This window comes from Trachypithecus francoisi, unplaced genomic scaffold (assembly GCF_009764315.1).
Source record: "Trachypithecus francoisi isolate TF-2019V2 unplaced genomic scaffold, Tfra_2.0 Lachesis_group5, whole genome shotgun sequence".
Lineage (NCBI taxonomy): Eukaryota > Metazoa > Chordata > Mammalia > Primates > Cercopithecidae > Trachypithecus > Trachypithecus francoisi.
In genome coordinates, this window is record NW_022681470.1 from 30,965,283 (window position 1) to 30,985,347 (window position 20,065).

Here is a 20,065-nt window from a genome sequence, read left to right on the forward strand (position 1 = left end):
TCACTGCAAGCTCCGCCTCCCGGGTTTACGCCATTCTCCTGCCTCAGCCTCCCGAGTAGCTGGGACTACAGGCGCCCGCCGCCTCGCCCGGCTAGTTTTTTTGTATTTTTAGTAGAGACGGGGTTTCACCGTGTTAGCCAGGATGGTCTCGATCTCCTGACCTCGTGATCCGCCCGTCTCAGCCTCCCAAAGTGCTGGGATTACAGGCTTGAGCCACCGCGCCCGGCCTGGAGACAGGGTTTCACCATGTTGGCCAGACTGGTCTCGAACTTCCAACCTCAGGTGATCCACCTGCCTTGGCCTCCCAAAGTGTTGGGATTACACGCGTGAGCCACTGCACCCAGCCTTGGAGTTCTTAACAGAGAAGAGAAACAGTAAGTCTAACATGGATCAAAATAAAGTATTGAGCTTCATTACTGGTAAAGGTGAGTTGGAAAATGTGGTGAATATTACAGTATTGCACTCCTAGCGAAAAGTGAAAGCCCCCATATGAAAATAGGAGAACAGAGGAATAGTTTTTTCTTTTCAGTGTAATGAGATCTGGCATTGCCAGAGTCCCTTCAGATAAACACTTTGGGCAGGAAACTAGGCAGGCATATCACCATTGGGCTTCAGATGGGCACCTAACAATGCTGTCGTTACTTTAGGAGACAGACCACCACAAAGTGAGATTGATTTGGTTGCTTCAGATCTGGACTGAATATTGTATTTTAATTAGCTATATTAAATAAAACAAATTAACCCTTTTAAAGGTATTCCTTCATTTGTAAGGTGGGATTGCAGTTATTTGAGTGATGATTGCAAACATAAACATGACTAAAATGCCCAGTACTTTCTGGTTTATAGTAGTAGTTTCTGATTTAGTAAATAGTAATAAAAGGATAACTGTTAACAGTTATTCTTAACAAATCAAACCTTGAAAATGTTTGCATCTTTAAAAATTATAACTGCCACATTTGTTACATTCTTAAATTGTGCTGTTAAAAGTAGAAAACTTGGCTGGGTGCAGTGGCTCACACCTGTAATCCCAGCACTTTGGGAGGCCCAGGCGGGCAGATCATCTGAGGTCAGGAGTTCAAGACCGATCTTGCCAACATGACAAAACCCTGTCTCTACTAAAAATACAAAAATTAGCTGGACGTGGTGGCACACGCCTGTAATCCCAGCTACTCGGGAGACTGAGGCATGAGAATTGCTTGAACCTGGGAGGTGGAGGTTGCAGTGAGCCGAGATCATGCCACTGCACTCCAGCCTGGGTGACAGAGCAAGACTCTGTCTCAAAAAAACTCCCAAAAATTGAAAACCTGTCTCCTTAAACTAATATTGTTTCTCTAACCTACTCATTTCAGGAAACAAAAGGCTACAATAGCCTTTATGCTGATAATGTCCTTATATTGAAGACTTGACCATATATAGGAACATTACACAGAATGCCGGGTATAGGTTTTGATTTTCTTGTCAAAATAAAATGTCAGAAATACTCTGCATGTGTTTTGGAGAAGGTAGTATTATATGGGTCAGCTGTACATTAGTGAATACCTGTCATTTGAAATAGGAGCTTTTAAAATTGTATATATTTAAGGTGTAAAACATGATGTTTTGATATACATATACATAGTTAAATGATTACTACAGTAATAGGAGCAATACTTTCAATTTGAGCCAATGTGTTGATATTGTGGAAAAAGTGTTATTTTAGGGCACAGGAAAACATACAGAATATACTGACCTGACTTAAACTTTCTTTGGGATAACTTGCACATAATTATTGTTTAGTAAATATTTGTTGACTGGCCTCTTGCTGTATATTCATTTAGTCAGATACATTAATGAAGATCCTAAGGTACTTCATTAAAATTTGAATATGTGTAACAGGATACTCCTTTATCGATAGAATAAAGTAAGGCTAAAACATACATTTAGTTGTGTTCAGCCTGTTTGATGCTAGAAGTTGTAATAAGGGGCTGGGATTTCTGGTACTAAATAATATTGTTCTTTGGGAGAGAATTCTGGAGCTTTTCTTGGACCAGTTACTATTTACTGATTTAGTTTTAAAAATGTATATGAAGAAAGTCATTTAAGTATGTGCTGTGTCCTAAGTTGTCTGCATCAAGCCTCCAGCTGTTTAACCATTCTCTTGATAGAGCAAATTGAAATGTTTTTGGCTTATAGAAGTTTGATATATTTTGACAAGATTATGGCAAGTTTGAAAGATCTTATCCTTTTATTTTTTAAAAAACGTTTATCTTATACTGATTTGCCATAGCATCAGGTGTTGCTGAAGTTGTGTGCTAGGGCTTTTATGAAAGGCTGATAATATTTAGCATATTATGTACAAATTGCTTAAATAACCCTGTAAATGAATAAATAAATAATAATTTTAAGGTACTGAGGGAGGTTTTGACTATTGGGAGGAAAGTTACTTGGTGGTTTTTTTTTTAAATGTGAAGTTCAGATGTAGAGTTAACTACTCTGGTTTCTGTGTTGATTATCTTGCTAACAATTTCCCATTTGTTCACTTGCTAAGGCCATTAAAAAAATTTTCCTGCCGGGTGTGGGAAAATCCTGTAATCTCTGCACTTTGGGAGGCTGAGAAGGGAAGATTGCTTGAGGCCAGGAGTTTGGGACCAGCATGGGCAACACAATGAGACCCTGTCTTTAACTCCCCCCGCCCCCCAAAAAATAGCTGAGTACTGGAGGATGGTGGCATGCACTTGTGTTGGCTGAGATGGGAGGATCACTTGAGCCCAGGAGTTACAGGCTGCCATGAGCTATGATGGCACCACTGCACTCCAGCCTGGGCAACAGGGCAAGACCCTGTCTCTTAAAAAAGGAAAAAAAATCTCATATGCAAAACAGTTCAAAAGTGGTAATTTTCTTATAAAATTTTCTTATAAAATATTGTTTTTAATCTGAATTTCTTTGCAGAAGCAGGAGAGGATCCATGTCTTATTTTTTTGCGTTTAGGAGAAACAAATAACATTTAGTTGTGAGTTAAAAAGGTAACTGGGGAATTTAGTTGGGGGGGGATCCTTTGACTTTTTACATTGTTCTTGGGTATTGGTTTACTATTGTAAAATTCCCTAGTGTAAACTTTGTGAATCAAGAAGGGATTGTTTATATAAGGGAGCATTACTATGTTTATACCTGTATACTTACCATCCGGCCCTATTCATAGCTATTAGGAACAGTCAATTTTTATTTTGTATTTATAACCTTTTTGAGATAGGGTCTCATTCTGTCTCCCAGGCTGGAGTGCATTGGCACATTCATGGCTCACTGCAGCCTCAATTTCCTGATTCTCCCACCTCAGCCTCCCAAATAGGTGGGACAACAGGTGTGCACCACCATACCTGGCTAATTTATTTTTATTTTATTTTTTTGTAAAGACGAGGCCTTGCTATGTTACCCAGGCCGGTCTCAAACTCTTGAGCTCATGTGATCCTCCTGCCTCAGCCTCCCAAAGTGCTGAGATGAGGTGTGAGCCATTGTGTCTGGCCTATTCTATTTTTTTTATGGTAGAAATAATTGTTTATTTCACAATTATCTCAGTATAACTTAACTAGATTAAAAGAAAATGCCTCTGGTTAAACTAAACTTCAAATCTTCCAGCAATACAGTAATATAAAAACGGCTTCGGAAAACCAGAATTCATCTTCCCAGCCACCTAGATAAATGAGGCTATGATGTAAGAGGCTCTTTACCAGTCTTAAACTTACTGATAGAGTTAGACTGACCATTTTATATATTTGTACTGCTTGGAGCTTTTAGACTGTTGGGATTTTTTTCTTTTTTTAATTTCAAGTTTTGACTGTGTCTTTAAAATGTAATAATAGTTAGATTTGGGATCCAAGTAGATCACTTTACTCAAAAAATTTGTAATTCTTAGTGGGATTTGGTTTCAGGATAAAAATATAGCTCAGTATAACTATCTGGAGCTTTTTTTTTTTTTTTAATATGTCTGTCTTTTATCCTATGTTTGTAAAAATCAATAAAGTACAGAGTTGAAAATTGTTATTTTGCTGACTGAAGTTGTAAAAGCCTTGAGTATTTGAGTTCAGTTAAGACTGATTTTAGTGGTAGATATTTTCTTTTTTTCTTCTTAACAGTGTCAGACTATGAGGGCTCTTCCCTGAGACTTTGACTGTCATTATTATTGATTAAATTGGTAGGTGAAAATTAAAAATAAACTTCTCAAATAAAATAATGAGTTCTCATTTGTTGACTTTATTTTCTTTTTTGTTTGTTTTGTTTATATAAAAGCTGCATGCTTTGTGACTTGCAGTGCAACTTAAGGAACCCAAAATAAGGATTCTGTCCAACCTCCTTCAGATGGGTACCTTTTTTTTTTTTTGAGACAGGATCTCACTGTCACCCAGTTAGGAGTGCAGTGGTACGATCATAACTCACTGCAGACTTGACCTCGTGGGCTCAGGTGATCCTTCCACCTCATCTTCCCAAGTAGCTGGGACTCTAGGTGCATGCCACTATGTATGGCTAATATTTTGTATTTTTTGTAGAGGCAGAGTTTTGCTATGTTGCTGGTCTTGAACTCCTGGGCTTAAGTTAACTGCCTGCCTTGGCCTTCCAAAGTTCTGGGATTATAGGTGTGAGCCACCATGCCCGGTCAGATTGATACTTTCATTTGTGGACTTAACACATGTGACTAGTGCTGTTCCTTTAATTCTTATGTTTTGGGATATTCTCATTTTTATTTTGTATTCAAGATCAGGAACCTATAAGACAACTGATTTGCTTTAAGAGACTAAACTTTATTTATGGGGAGTTGGGAAGAATTGTTTGGAAGTGCTGAAATTTTTGTTTTCCTTTATGTTTAAAGAGGTCAGATAATCCGCAAGGTATATGTGGTGATTTGAGAAGCTGCAGGGACACTCCATTGTTGTAGGTATTAGGGGCCTGAGGAAGCCACAACTTCAATTCATCTCTAAATTCTCAGCTTGTAGTGTTAAGTACATAGTAGACTTCCAGTTAGTGTTTGAATGAATTAATTCATGGTAGGCACATTAAAAAAATATTTGGCATCTTTTGGGTAAGTATTTAATTATTTTTCTTCTATTTTTGGGTCATCTTTAGAAATTATGATACATCATAGTTGCTCCATTTTCTTAAAGTTAGGCTGATGTGACTAGCCATTTATATGGTTTGTTTTCTGAGTTCTGCTCTCCTGGAAAATTATATGTCTCTGTTGGAGTTTTTATGCGCTTCAGTAAAATTTACTAGTATTCTTTGTATGTTCTGTATATATCATAATTTTATTGTTACATACCTGTTTTATTGATATTTTATCATAAATAGGTTTCTGTCGTTTGGAGGAGGGTAATGAGATACAGCTGATCTAAAAGAAAATTACTGAATTAGTATGTTTTCTATCTGGCAGGCTTGCTTAATAAAATTGATATTATTAATTGATTTATTATAAATTGATTAATTTATTAATAAAATAGGAGAGAATACTGATTATCTCCCATCTTCATAAGAAATGTATTTTAAAAAATTTTTAGAAATGTCTGAAAGTAAGATGATTGATTTACATTGCAGGGTGGGGGGTTCTGTATTCTATTCATAGGTAGCTAAGTAAAGTATGAAATTCCTAGAAAACAGATACTGTTTTTAGGCGAAGGTTAATGATGTAGCTGGTTGAGATTATTTCTACAGTTTCAGGGGCCCTGGGGAGGAATTCCAGCCACTTTCTTATTGTCTTGCTAGCCTGAAAGTCTTCGGATGGGACCACATAATCTGTCCTGGTAGTGGTGAAGATAGGGATTTTACTTAATGGTCATGACTGCAGAGGAGACCTTGCCTTTTTCCTCTGGGCAGATAATGTCACTATAAAAAAATAGGAAATAATATTTGTCCCGTGAGTATAAATAATTGCATGTGGTATAAGAAAGGCAAGTTAAGAGAGTTACGTATTTATAAAACATGAAACTATGAAATGTTTTTTATTATAATTAAAAATATTTGTAAATATATTTATTATAAAAACATAATTAAATGACTAGCACTATTTTGTGTACTTAATATATCCTAAGAGTTCTGTTATTTTTCTGAAATCGCTTATCAGTTTTAATTGTTTTTCAGTTGATACTTTCAGATTCTAGTGGCAATTTGCACATTAATAGTACTATAATGGTACAAAACCAGCAATGTTTTGATATATAGTATTTTCTTTTTATAATTTAAGCAGCTTGTGATTATACTTTTGATGTCTTTATTGTCACCAAGTGTATAGTGCTTTTTAATTTCATTCAACACATATTTATTTTAATGTGTGTCAGGCACTTGTTTAGGTGCTGAGGATGCAGCAGTGCATGAAACATATCTTATGTTCTACTCAAAGCTGGGGAATGTTGAACAATAAGTGAGCAATTAGAATCCCCTCTACTTGATATAAACTGTAATTGATACTTAGTTTTATTATATTTTAGTGAGGGAATATATCCTAAGCAATCTCTATGAAAATTATTAAAAGTTTTTTTTTGTTGTTGCTATTATTTTTTTGTGGCTGAGGGTATGATCTCTTTTGAAAATGAACCTTTGTGTTTGGTTAAAGCAATAGCTCAATATTTAGGTATATACCAGTTAACCATAAAAATTAAATGGCACTTCATATATCCTCATTTCTTATGCATTTGATTTGTTAATGACTAATTTTTCTTCTGCTTAAATTGTGTTATCTGTCAATTTTTTATTGTTTTTGAACACTTTTTGCTGTATGTGTTTGATATTATGCTATTTGGTATATAAAGGCTTTTGACTAAGAGAGTTTCAGTTTGGCTTGTATTACTTATCAATATAAAAAGACCTGTTTGTTCTATTTAATGCTTTTGGCCAGAATCACCCTCTGATACTGAATCTGCCAATTTCAGTATCTTTTTTGTTTAATTTGCCCGATAGTGATTTATACTTTAAAAAAACTTGGCGTGTACGTTTGTTTTAGGTATGACTCTTAGGAGCAGTGTATATTGGGTTGAACCACGTGAAATTGCCATTTAAACATTTTATTCTTTAATGACTTATAATTGTACATATTTATGGGGTATGTAGTGATGTATGCTACATATAATATATAGTGATCAGATCAGGTAATTAGCATATCCATCATCTCAAACGTTTATCCATTTCTGTAGGTCAGAAAATTTCATATACTGGCAATTTCATATGGTTCAACCTATGGATAGTCATCATTTTTTTCTAGTCATCATTTTGACCACATGTGAGAATCTCTTAATAGGCAGTATAGATATCAGTAATAATTAGCATTTATTGAGTACTTATGCATGCTGTTCTAAGCACTTATGGCAACTCATTTTATGTTAACAACAATCCTATGAGATGGGAATATTTATCTTCCATCTGAAAAAAATTAAGGCATACAGAGATCAAGTTATGTGTTCAGGGTCATTAAACTGATCCATGTAGAAGCCATGATTCAAAACCAGGCATTCTTAGTGCCCAGCTTGGGGTCAACACTGACCTGCTTGGCTTTGGTACCTCTTTACTTGCATTTGTACTAAGCACTCAGTCAGTAGTAACCATTTTCTTCTCCCTTGTGGTAATTAATGGTGGTGGTGGTAGAGAATCTACAGGATTAGGCTTCAGTTAATTCTTTTCTTTTCTTTTTTGGAGATGGAGTCTCGCCCTGTCACCCAGGCTAGAGTGCAATGGCATGATCTCAGGTCACTGAAACCTCCGTCTCCTGGGTTCAAGCGATTCTCCTGCCCCAGCCTCCCAAGTAGCTGGGATTACAGGTGTGAGCCACCACACCCAGCTAATTTTTTGTATCTTTAGTAGATATGGGGTTTCACCATGTTGGCCATGCTGGTTTCAAACTCCTGACCTCATGATCTGCCCACCTTGGCCTCCCCAAGTGCCGGGATTACAGGCATGAGCCACTGCGCCCAGCTGGCTTCAGTTAATTCTAAAGCCTGGGACTGTCAGTAGGATTTTAAATCTTAGAGACCAGTTCTGAGAAAGTGGCTGTTAGCTCTGTATTGCCCCCAGGAAAAGTGCTAAGATTGTTATCAGTTACCTGACACCTGGTGGGTCGGCATGCCTTAGCCACAATCTCTTGAATAGTCAGGAATGTCTAAACAGTTGTAAGAAGAAAAAGCAACAGGAAGAAACAGATGACAGATATGTGGTTGCCAGGAGCCGGGATAAGGGGGGAATGGGTAGTGACTGATGGTGGGCACAAGGTTTGCTTTGAAATTAGATTGACACAAATTATTATTTTCCAGTGTATAAAATCAGGTTTTTCAGGAAGTCTTTACGTTGAATCACGAGTGATTTCACCCTAGTACGGTGTAATTTATTTTATTGTTCACTGTTAGTTCTTTATAGACTAATTTCCCCCTCCTTGAGTATTTGTTTTAAAATTTTGGCTCTTTCTTGGTCACCTGGAATATATATTTGGATAATTATTTTCAGGAAGAGTATGTAATATGAGTGATCTCTTTTCTGAGTTCTTGTCCAGTTGAGAAGGACTTGATTATGTACCTGCGCAGGTGTGGGATTCTCAGATTTTGATCTTTATGTTTCTCCCTGGGAAAGTTTAAGGGTTGTTATAATCTGGCTTTTAGTTTTCCAGAGGAAAGGGCTAAGTCTGACATTAACTTGATTCCCCTTGGCCCTTCCCTCCATTTCTCCTTTTTTCCTCTTTGTAGATAATCTTTTTTGATTTCTTGTTTTTTGGTAGGATTAAAACATGTTTTTACTAGGCTATATATAGATATTGGCATGTTTTAATTAATTTTTCCCTATATACTCAAACTCTGTACATGTTCTGATTCAGATTTTTCTTCAGTTTAGAAAAAAATTCCTTCTAGTATTGTTTTTGAGAGTGTAATATGTTTAAGACCACAGACTGAGGAGCCAGATTGCTTGATTTCCAATTCCTGTTATGATACTAGTGACTTTGGGTCACTAGTAGGGTTCTTAAATTTTCTTTCTTTTTTTTTTCTTTTGAGACAGTCCCGCTCTATTGTACAGCCTGGAGTGCAGTGGCGTCTTCTTAGCTCACTGCAACCTCCTCCTCCTGGGATCGAGTGATTCTCCTGCCTCAGTCTCCTGAGTAGCTGGGATTATAGGTGCACACCACCATGCCTGGCTAATTTTTTTGTGGTTTTAGTAGAGACGAGGTTTCACCATGTTAGCCAGGATGATCTTGATCTCCTGACCTCGTGATCCGCCCGCCTCGGCCTCCTGAAGTGCTGGGATTACAGGTGTGAGCCACTGCGCCTGGCCTGTAGTTCTTTTTATTTTCTGATTGTGGAATTATTTTATTTAGATTGCCTCTTTTGGATATGATCTCCGTATTTTTCTTTCCTCAGCATTTATATTTCTTAATCCTTTTATTCTTTCTGGGAAAATTTTTTGAGTTTTTAATCTTTTTTCTTTTTTTTTTTTCTATTTACTGAAATATCTAATCTGCTGGCCAGTTCTGCTGTTGTTGTCATACTATTTTTTATCTGCAGTTTCTCCAAATCTTAGGTTGTTCCCCATCATAACTTCCTGCTCTAGTTTCTTGTTTGTAATCTTCTCTTGGATTGTCCTGAGAATATCAGTTGGAAATTTTATAAACATGTTTTCCTGTATCTCATAGTAAATCTGTTTCTGAAGAAATTTGCATTCATTGTTTAGGCTAGTATCCATAATTTGAATAAATGGTATTTTTTTGGACATCAGTTTTGTCTTCTGCTCATTTTTATAGTGGAAGGTCTCTGCTAGCTTGGTATTAGTCTTAGCATAAGGTAGAATTTGAGATGTTTTATAAGAAAGATAGATGTAGATCATATTAAATCTTTGATTTAAGAAAAATGAAAGATGGCAATATTTCTGGAAGCCCCAGGAATGACTGATCTGGGATTCATAATATCACAAAAGAGAACAATAAGTGATAAACATTAATATTTATTTAGCTTTTTAAAATGTGCCAGGTACTGTGCCCAGTGCTTTACATATGAATTATATCCTTTACTCTTTCTCAACAACTCTGTGGTAGATACTGTTTTTCCTGTAAACTTAACGAAGTTGAAGTTTAGAGATTTACTCATTTAAGGTCAGGATTAAACCTACGTGTGTCTGACTCAGGCAGTTGACTGTCAAAATAGTTAGGTTTTAATGGCCTCTTGTCAGTATCCCAAAGGGCTTGAACTCTTGTAAGTAGGTTTAGTTCCAAAATGATACACTGCCCAATCTTAATCATGATGGTCAGTAGAAGATGTGTTTAGATCCCTCTTGGTGAAAGGAGCCCCCGAGTTTCCATGTAATATACTTGGAAAACCACAGAATTTGTTTCCTTAATTTTGCTCATTCACAACCCCTCTGTCACACTGCTTGATTCTTCTCTGTTTCTTAAGCATTGCACAATACATCTAATCTCTTGTTTTTAAAAAGTCTCTTCTGCCTGGCCAACATGATGAAACCCTGTGTCTACTAAAAATACAAAAGTTAGCCGGGTGTGGTTGCGGGCGCCTGTAATCTCAGCCACTCGGGAGGCTGAGGCAGGAGAATTGCTTGAACCGGAGAGGCGGAGGTTGCAGTGAGCTGAGATTGCGCCATTGCACTCCAGCCTGGGTAACGAGAGCGAAACTTCATCTCAATTTAAAAAAAAAATCTGTTATGGTCTGTGTTATGTAGATATTCTTGGAGTTCTGGGCATGTAGCTGACACCTTTTCACGAAGTGCAGAAAAACCCATTTTACATGAATGTGTTTTCAGAGTCAACCATAGTTCCTATTACAGAAGATAAGCCCATTAATTATTGGTTGTGTGAATGTTGTATAAATTAGATAAGGAGATTACATATCATACTCCTCTAAAATGGGCATATTTAAAGTAGTTGGGTGTATGTATCATGATCAGCTGGAAATCTTTTTCAAAATACAGATGTTTATTATGACTTAGAAACACTGTTCTAAGTTGATTATATTTGGAGACTGTAAAAGTAATTGAATAGTTTTTGGTCAATAATTGCTACTTTTCTTGATTTTTAAATATTCATGCTGTAATGATCAAAATGTCCAAATTCATAGCGTATATGGTTTAGATCTAGTTTATAATATACAGAGAAAGGCTGTCAGGAGTTTCTTGAGGTAATGAATACATTATTGTCTAGTTCATTTTGGAGTTATTTACTGTACTAAACCAGCCTTACAATGAATTTGCAGATTTGTGTTATTGCTCTCGGCTTTTAGAGAGAGAAGGACACACAGTAAATAATCCCTAAATTCAGGGAGTTGACTTAATAAGAGTAAGTTAAGAATAGCTGAATTTTTAAGCTCTTTGGATTCTGGGTTAGTATTTTGATTTATTTGATTTAAGATGATTGTTGAGGTTACATGAAAATAAGTCTTTCCAAAATGAAAATATTTTTAGTAATCAAATGAGGATTTTCTGATCAGCAACAGGGTGCATTGGAAATGAGATTTTCTGATCCACAGCAGCATGGATTGCACCTGTACTGGGGAATTGATGTAAAGTAATACTTAAAAGTTTATATTACTGGCCAGGCACCTTGGTCATCAAGAGTGAGTGAGTCCAATAACTATTAGGTGTCTTGGCTTGTGAGGTGCCCCTGCCAGCATTAATGGGAAAAGAGATGAGGGCCAGGGCCGGGCACAGTGGCTCACTCCTGTAGTCCCAACACTTTGGGAGACCAAGGCAGGTGGATCACCTGAGGTGGGGAGTTCGAAACCAGCCTGACCAACATGGAGAAACCTTGTCTCTACTGAAAATACAAAATTAGCCGGGTGTGGTGGCGCATACCTGTAATCCCAGCTACTTGGGAGGCTGAGGCAGGAGAATTGCTTGAACCTGGGAGGTGGAGGTTGCAGTGAGCCAATATTGCGCCATTGCACTCCAGCCTGCGCAACAAAAGCGAAACTCCGTCTCAAAAAAAGAAAAAGTTCTTATTACCAAAGAAAATTAAAAAATTCAGTGCCTTCAATATAAACACTTAAAATTATGAGATATGAGAATTATGGACATATCAGACCTGAATTTTATGTTATTTTACCCACTTGACCGGGAGGGTAAATTTTTCATATGTTTTAGTGGAGGCAGTTTTATTCGTGTATTTTTTTTTTATTTTTTAAGACAGGCTCACGCTCTGTTGCCCAGGCTGAAGTGCAGTGGTGCGGTCTCAGCTCACTGCAACCTCTGCCTGCTGGATTCAAGCAATTCTCCTGCCTGAGCCTCCCGAGCAGCTAGGATTACAGGCGTACACTACCACACTCGGCTACTTAGTAGAGACGGGGTTTCACTGTGTTGGCCAGGCTGGTCTCAAACTCCTGACCGCAAGTTATCCGCCCACTTTGGCCTCCCAAAGTGCTGGGATTACAGGTGTGAGCTACCACACCCGGCCCATACATTGTTTTTCAGTTCTAAAACATTCTGTTTTAAAAGATCAGTTGTTTTGTTCATTATTTCCTTAATAGTGTATTCCTTCATGATTATGAGAGCCAATTCAATATCTCTAATGGTCTTTTGAAAATCTTAAATAGGGCAAATTTATTCTGGGTTTCCATGACTCACAAATCAGTGTTGATGGTTCTTGTCTCCCCTCCCTCTTAATGTGGTTTGGCACAATGCTTCAGGGAAATAACAGTGAGGGTGATTGAGGGAAAATTGAAAAATCCATGAAGGAAGTAATAGCTATTCTTAGAATTATTGGCTCTGAAAAAATACTTTCTTAGGTTCTCTTTAGTCATGATTACTCATAGGAAACAAATATGAGGTTTATGGTTTTAAATCCAGGTATTTCTTTAAAGAGAAAATAAATGTTAAAGAAGTCGTATTCCATTGTTTTCATTAAGATTTGAGATTTTTGTAACAAGTTAGAGTAAAAGGGAAGTAAAAATCAAATAAGCTAAAATAAGTACCTGAGATGTCTTTTTTTCCCATGTTAGACAGATAATGTACCAATGCTGTAGCAAGGTTTGAGGGAGGCACATCTCATATGTGTGTGAAAACCCATTTATCACGCTTATGAACTACAAAAGGATCTATATAAGTTCTTATGTAGGTGTTAACTAACAATCTGGTGTTCCTAAAATGTGAAAAGCATATATCTTACTCTTTGGCAAATTAGCAAAGTAAGCTGGCATAACAGCTTCTATTCCTGACAGGAAAATTTTATACCTTTTTGTACTTGATTATTCCATTAGATTATTATCTACAGTTACCTGAATGTGAATTAAAAATTTTAAAGAAATCTATATATGAGGTAGATGGATGGCTCCCAGAAAACATGTATGTATAGATGTTTTTGCCATAAACCTATAGAATAATCATATTTTACTAGAGTAGATTTAATCACTTCGGGACATTGTTGAAACTGCTTCCAGAGGTGGCACAAGTTGTATTTTGAAGGTTACAAATTTTGTTATCTTTGGGCCAGGCGCGGTGGCTCAAGCCTGTAATCCCAGCACTTTGGGAGGCCGAGACGGGCGGATCACGAGGTCAGGAGATCGAGACCATCCTGGCTAATACGGTGAAACCCCGTCTCTACTAAAAAAAATACAAAAACTAGCCGGGCGAGGTGGCGGGCGCCTGTAGTCCCAGCTACTCGGGAGGCTGAGGCAGGAGAATGGCGGAAACCCGGGAGGCGGAGATTGCAGTGAGCTGAGATCCGGCCACTGCACTCCAGTCCGGGCGACAGAGCAAGACTCCGCCTCAAAAAAAAAAAAAAAAAAAAAAAAAAAAAAAAAAACAAATTTTGTTATCTTTAGTTTATGCCACTTTAATACTTCTAAGGTTTAAATTTTCTGTGCTTTTTTGTTTACTTGACATTTCTGGGATTGAGATTGTGTTTGTTTCCTGCTATATTTGTTTTCTAGTCACGTTGAACCTTGTTTTTCTTTTTTTTTTTTTTTTATTATACTTTAAGTTCTAGGGTACATGTGCATAACGTGCAGGTTTGTTACATATGTATACTTATGCCATGTTGGTGTGCTGCAAAAATATGGAACGCTTCATGAATTTGCGTGTCATCCTTGCGCAGGGGCCATGCTAATCTTCTCTGTATCGTTCCAATTTTAGTATATGTGCTGCCGAAGCGAGCACTGAACCTTGTTTTTCTAATAATTATGCTGCAATATTATTTGATACATACAATTTTAGCTATGTTCTCTTGTCCCTGTTGATATTTTGCATTTATATAAATAACCTTTATAGGATAAAGTACAGTATCTTTTGTCTTGAAAAACGGTGAAAAACTTCCAATGTGTCCCCATTTGGTTCCAGTTATCCACATTTGAAGTCACTGTGGCTTCGCCTGTTTAAACAAGTTTTTTTCTTGTCCCTGCAGTAACAACCACCAGGGCCATCGTTTTACATGTCAATTTCTTTCATTCAGAAAGAGGTGCTCACTTTGGTCATTAATTTTTTAGTCTGCTCCTATCATTATGGTAGTTTATAGAAACTATTTTTTAATTTTAGTTTTATTTTTTCTTTTTTTGTAGAGACAGAGTCTCACTCTGTTGCTCAGGCTGGTCTTGAACTCTTGGCCTCAAGCAGTATTCCTGCTGCAGGCTCCCAAAGTGTTGAAATTACAGGTGTGAGCCACCACACCCAGCGTAGAAATGGCTTTTTTTTTTTTTTGACGGTCTCCTGCCGCAGCCTCCTGAGTAGCTGGGATTACAGGCACCCACCACCACACCCGGCTACTTTTTGTTTGTTTTAGTCGAGATGGAGTTTCACCATGTTGGCTAGGCTAGTCTTGAACTCCTGAGCCCAGGTAATCCGCTGACCTTGACCTCCCAAGGGGCTGGGATTACAGGCGTGAGCCACCGCACCCGGCCTAGAAACTATTCTTTAGCTGTGATATGTACTTTATTCTATCATCATTTAATTTATTTAGATGCCACACACTGTGCTAGATTCTAAAGGGAATGTATGCTTGTATTTTTCTTTTTTTTTGTTAAACTAACTTTTTCTCGTGCTTTTATTGGATTTTTTTTTTTTTTTTTTGAGACAGGGTTTCACTCTTGTCACCCAGGCTGGAGTGTGATGGCGCAATCTCTGCTCACTGCAACCTCCGCCTCTTGGGTTCAAGCAGTTCTCTCACCTCAGCCTCCCGAGTAGCTGAGATTACAGGCGCCTGCCACCACGCCTGGCTAATTTTTGTATTTTTAGTAGAGACGGGGTTTTACCATGTTGGCCAGGCTAGTCTTGAACTCTTGACCTCAAGTGATCCTCCTGCCTCAGTGTCCCAAAGTGATGGGATTACAGACGTGAACCACCGTGTCCGGCCTTACTTGGCTTTTTTATTCTTTTTATTTTGGCAAATTTGAAGCATATACAAAACCAGCGAGACTAATATAAATATTCCTGTCACCTTTTGCCAACTTTAGCAATTACCAAATAAGGAGCAATCTTATTTCCTCTATGCCTCTGTGCCTCCCAGTTCTACCTTAGATTATATGAAGCAAATCCCAGACAGTCACATCATTTAATATGTAAATATTTCAATGTGTACTGCTGCAAGGACACCTTCATAACCATATCACCATCCTCACACTCTTAAAAATGTCAGCAGTAATTTCTTAAAATCATTATCTAGTCTGTGTTCTTTGTTTTTCTTGCATAGATGGGAAATTTGGAGAGGAAATCTCAACATTTTAATTTACTCTTCCTTCTTTTTTTTTTTTTTGGAGACGGAGTCTCGCTCTGTCACCCAGGCTGGAGTGCAGTGGCCGGATCTCAGCTCACTGCAAGGTCCGCCTCCCGGGTTTACGCCATTCTCCTGCCTCAGCCTCCCAAGTAGCTGGGACTACAGGCGCCCACCACCTCGCCCGGCTAGTTTTTTGTATTTTTTTTTTAATAGAGACGGGGTTTCACCGTGTTAGCCAGGATGGTCTCGATCTCCTGACCTTGTGATCCGCCCGTCTTGGCCTCCCAAAGTTTTGGGATTACAGGCTTGAGCCACCGCGCCCGGCCTACTCTTCCTTCTTTTAAAAATTATCTTTTGGTGTCTCATATCATAAACCTTCAGAAGTTCAAGTGTGTACTGGTGAGTTACTCAGTTGAAAGAAACCCATCAGTCTACTTATAGTGTTCCCTCAATGGCACAGTCCTGATCGGACTGTGGAGTACTGGGTGGCTCCTGGAGTTTCAGAAACTTTTAATTTACTCATCTTGGAATTTATTTGTGCAGCAAATATTCAACTGTCTGCTCTATGCCAGGTGTACTTCTAGGTGCTTGGGTTACATCAATGAATAAAACAAAAATCTTTGCCTTTGACAATGTTGTATTCTAGTGACAGACAGTAAACAGTTAATATACTACAAAAATAAATTATATGTTAGTAAATAAGTGCTCTGGCAAGAAAGTGTAAGTAGAACAGAATAAAGGGGGAAATTGGAATTTGGTGGTGGTGGGAAGCAGTATTAAATAAGGTGAGCATGATAGGTCTCTCAAGAGGATGAGATTTGAGCAAAGGTATGAATAGGAAACTAAGGTTAGTAGTCAGGCAGTTAGTTATCTGGGAGAAGTGTTGGTTGTGATGGAACAGCCAGAGCAAGTACACCAGGGTTGTTTGAGGGAAAGCAAGGAGATCCTTTAAGTGGAGTTGAGTAAACAAGGGGGATAATTGTAGAAGATAGGTTACAGAGGTGAGGTAAAGTGGAGTCAGGAGAGTAGTGAGGTGGGGTAGTTTGTAGTACCAGGTGTGTAATGCTTTTGAAGGTCATTTGGCTTTTATTCTGAGTGAAATGGGAGAGTCATTGGATGGTTTTGATCAGAGCAATGACAGGAACTAAATTAAAAAGATCACTCTGACTACTTTTTGGAAAATAGGCCACAGGAGAGCAAGTAAAGAAACAAGAAGGCTAGTTAAGGATGCTTTTAAAATAATCCAAGTAAGAGACAGTGACTGGGACTGGGTAGTGGCAGTGGAGATAGTGAGAAATAGATGATTTCTGGATATAATTTGAAGGTAGAGCCAAAAGAATTTGCTGACTATAGATGTAAAGGGTGTATGTGTGTGTTTAAGGAAGGACAGAAAGAGAGGAGTAGCATGACTCTTAAGTTTTTTGGCCAGAGTAGCTGCAGGGATGGAATTGCCATAAATTGAGATGAGAAAGCCTGCAGGAGGTTGGTGTCAGGTTAGGGGTAGGTTGGAGGTAGAAAGAGAAGTTAGATTTTTGAGTGTGTTGAGTTTGAAATGTCTTTTAGATGTCTAATTTGAGAAGACTACCTTATAACTATGTCTGTTAAATAATACATTTTCGACACCACCACCATCACCAACAAACTCTTGTTAAAAAAATGAATTAACTGGATTCTGTGTGAACAGCAGTAGAGACCCCATGGCTGTAATATTTCACTTTCTGCCCTCAGTAAGGCAGCAGGTCTCTTGTGGCTTGTGACCCAGGATTTAAAGGCATGACAGATGTCAAGATGGACATCAGGATGCAGATTTAGCAGCCTGAGTATTGAAGATTTGATAGATGATGGTATTTTATAATGCTTTCCTGTTTAAAACATCTGAAAGCATTGAAAAATATTCGTTAGGTAGACTATTCAATAGAAATGGTTATGAGGCTAGTTGATTCTGTTGAAAGCATGAATAATTTTCATTTCCAATTATGTAAAATACCTTTGGATTTTGTTTGCCTTGTGAGAGTGAAAAATTGTAAAACCAAGTAGAACAATTCAGTACTAGAACAATTTTTCACTTTATTTTCCAAAGTAACAGTGACTCAGTTTTTGTATTAATAGTTTCACCTCAACAGGAACTGCTCTCTCTTGCTTTTCTGAACACATGGCATTATATTATTTCATAGAAAATACTTAAGAAATTTTAGGCATGTCATAGTATTTCCTAAATATTAGCTTCTTCAGACCATTCTTCTGTGTGTTTGTATTTTTGGTTTGTTCTAATTGGTCATTGATTATCTTGTCCAAGCCAATTGTGACTTCTGCATCAGAGGTTGAAAATCCTTTTTTAAAGGTTTGAAAACTTTTCCCCTGACATTTCATAAGTTTCCTCATAAGTATCCTGCTGAATCATTTTACTGACAATATTAGGAAGTAGTCTCAAATGTAAACTCTTCTTTCTTATAAATTGTTATCAAATCAAAGGAAAATGCCTTTTCTTGGAATCTAGTTAATTTGAGAGGTTTTTATGAATTCTAATTCTTACATGGATCTCTTTTTTCAAATTTTTACTAATTCTGTAAAACTAGGCAGATATAAATGCATACACATAAAAACATGCACACAGATATACACTATATGCCAAGAAGCCTTTGAGTACTGTGTATTTCAAATTTTTCTAATGGCTTAGAAGGTATTAACTCAGGCATAGCTCAGAAATCCTCAGTGTTCTAGTAAACCCAGAAGGCTCTGTGCTTCAAAGACAGAAATTGGATCCTTGCTTTTAGGCTTTAATGGGAAAGGAAAAATAGATAATTAAAAAAATAATTTGACTTCTCTTCCTTGGTTGTGTTGGTACTATATCTTTGTGGGCAGTGACTGAGGCTCCCCTGACTGCTGATCTTATTTGGATCCGTTAGTTGAAGAGAATAACAGGGAAATCTCTTAGTGTTTTTCTTAGCTTCAGAAACCATGTTTGCTTGCCAAGTTCATGAATTCTTACTTTCTACCTTGAATCTTTCTGTGCCAGACCCAACAAATTGGATAATGGTTTTTCTGTTAACTTAATGCCAGTTATGTTGGATATGCACAGTAAATATTAATTCACTTTCTTTCCTTCTTATTTCTGCTTGCTGTTGTACTTTGGTATACTTTTACAGAGTGCATTATGTGATGGCAGAAGAGATAGTCAACTGGAATGTTGACTATCCAGTTGAATGTTCAAGGCTAGTCTTGAACTCCTAGGCTTAAGTCATCCTCTCACCTCGGCCTCCCAAAGTATTGGGATTACAGGTGTGAGTCACCATACCTGACCTCAGCGTCTTTATCCATATTATATTTCTTCATATACAGATATATTCTGAAAATAAATAATGGATGTGTAGAATTTTTAGAGCTCAAAGATCTTGGATATAAACTAGCCCAACTCCTTATTTTTCTGATAAAGAAAGTGGGTTCGTAGACATGAGATGCGTTTTCCATGGACACATTGGGCTGGAAAGAAATGAAGTTTTTTTAAAAAAAACTTTTAGGTTCAGGGGTACATGTGCAGGATTATTATATAGGTAGACTCGTGTCACAGGGGTTTGTTGTACAGATTATTTCTTCACACAGATACTAAGCCTAGTACCCAACGGTTATTTTTCCTGCTCCTCTTCCTCTTCCCACCCTCCACCCTCAAGTAGGCCCTAGTGCCTGTTGTTCCCCTCTTTGTGTCCGTGAGTTCTCATCATTTAGCTTTCTCTTATAAGTGAGAACATGTGGTATTTGGTTTTCTGTTTCTGTGTTAGTTTGTTAAGGATAATGGCCTCCAGCTCCATTCATGTTCTGGAAAGACATGACCTCATTCTTCTTTGTGGCTGCATAGTATTCCATGGTGTATATGTACCACATTTTCTTTATTCAGTCTGTCATTGATGGGCATTTAGGTTGATTCCATGTCTTTGCTGATATGAATAGTGTTGCAGTGAACATTCACATGCATTTCTCTTTATGGTAGAATGATTTATATTCCTCTGAGTATATATCCAGTAATAAGATTGCTGGGTTGAGTGGTAGTTCTGTTTTTAGCTCTTGAGGAATCTCTCCACACTGCTTTCTGCAATGGTTGAACTAATTTACACTTCCACCAGCAGTATATAAGTGTTTTCTCTGCAACCTTGCCAGTATCTGTTACTCTTTGGCTTTTTAATAATAGCCTTCTGACTGGTATGAGATGGTATCTCGTGGTTTTGATTTGTATTTCTCTAATGATCAGTGATATTGAGCTTTTTTTCATGTGGTTGTTGGCCATGGGTATGTCTTCTTTTGAAAACTGTTCATGTCCTTTGCCCACTTTTTAATGGGGTTGTTTTTTTTTTCTGTTGTAAATTTGTTAAGTTCCTTATAGATGCTGGACAGTAGCCTTTGTCATATGCATACTTTGAAAATATTTTCTCCCAC

At 37.6% G+C, this 20,065-nt stretch overlaps 1 protein-coding gene and 2 non-coding genes across 3 annotated transcripts in view; 1 reads left to right on the forward strand and 2 right to left on the reverse strand.

The window, feature by feature from the left end:
• RABGAP1L (RAB GTPase activating protein 1 like) overlaps positions 1–20,065 on the forward strand; it is a 799,508-nt gene that overhangs the window by 32,823 nt on the left and 746,620 nt on the right.
• LOC117077093 lies at positions 12,927–13,028 on the reverse strand. The gene has a single exon (XR_004434677.1). It is a non-coding gene; the product is annotated as a small nucleolar RNA U13 (small nucleolar RNA).
• On the reverse strand, positions 13,982–14,088 carry LOC117076938. Its single transcript, XR_004434549.1, has one exon. It is a non-coding gene; the product is annotated as a U6 spliceosomal RNA (small nuclear RNA).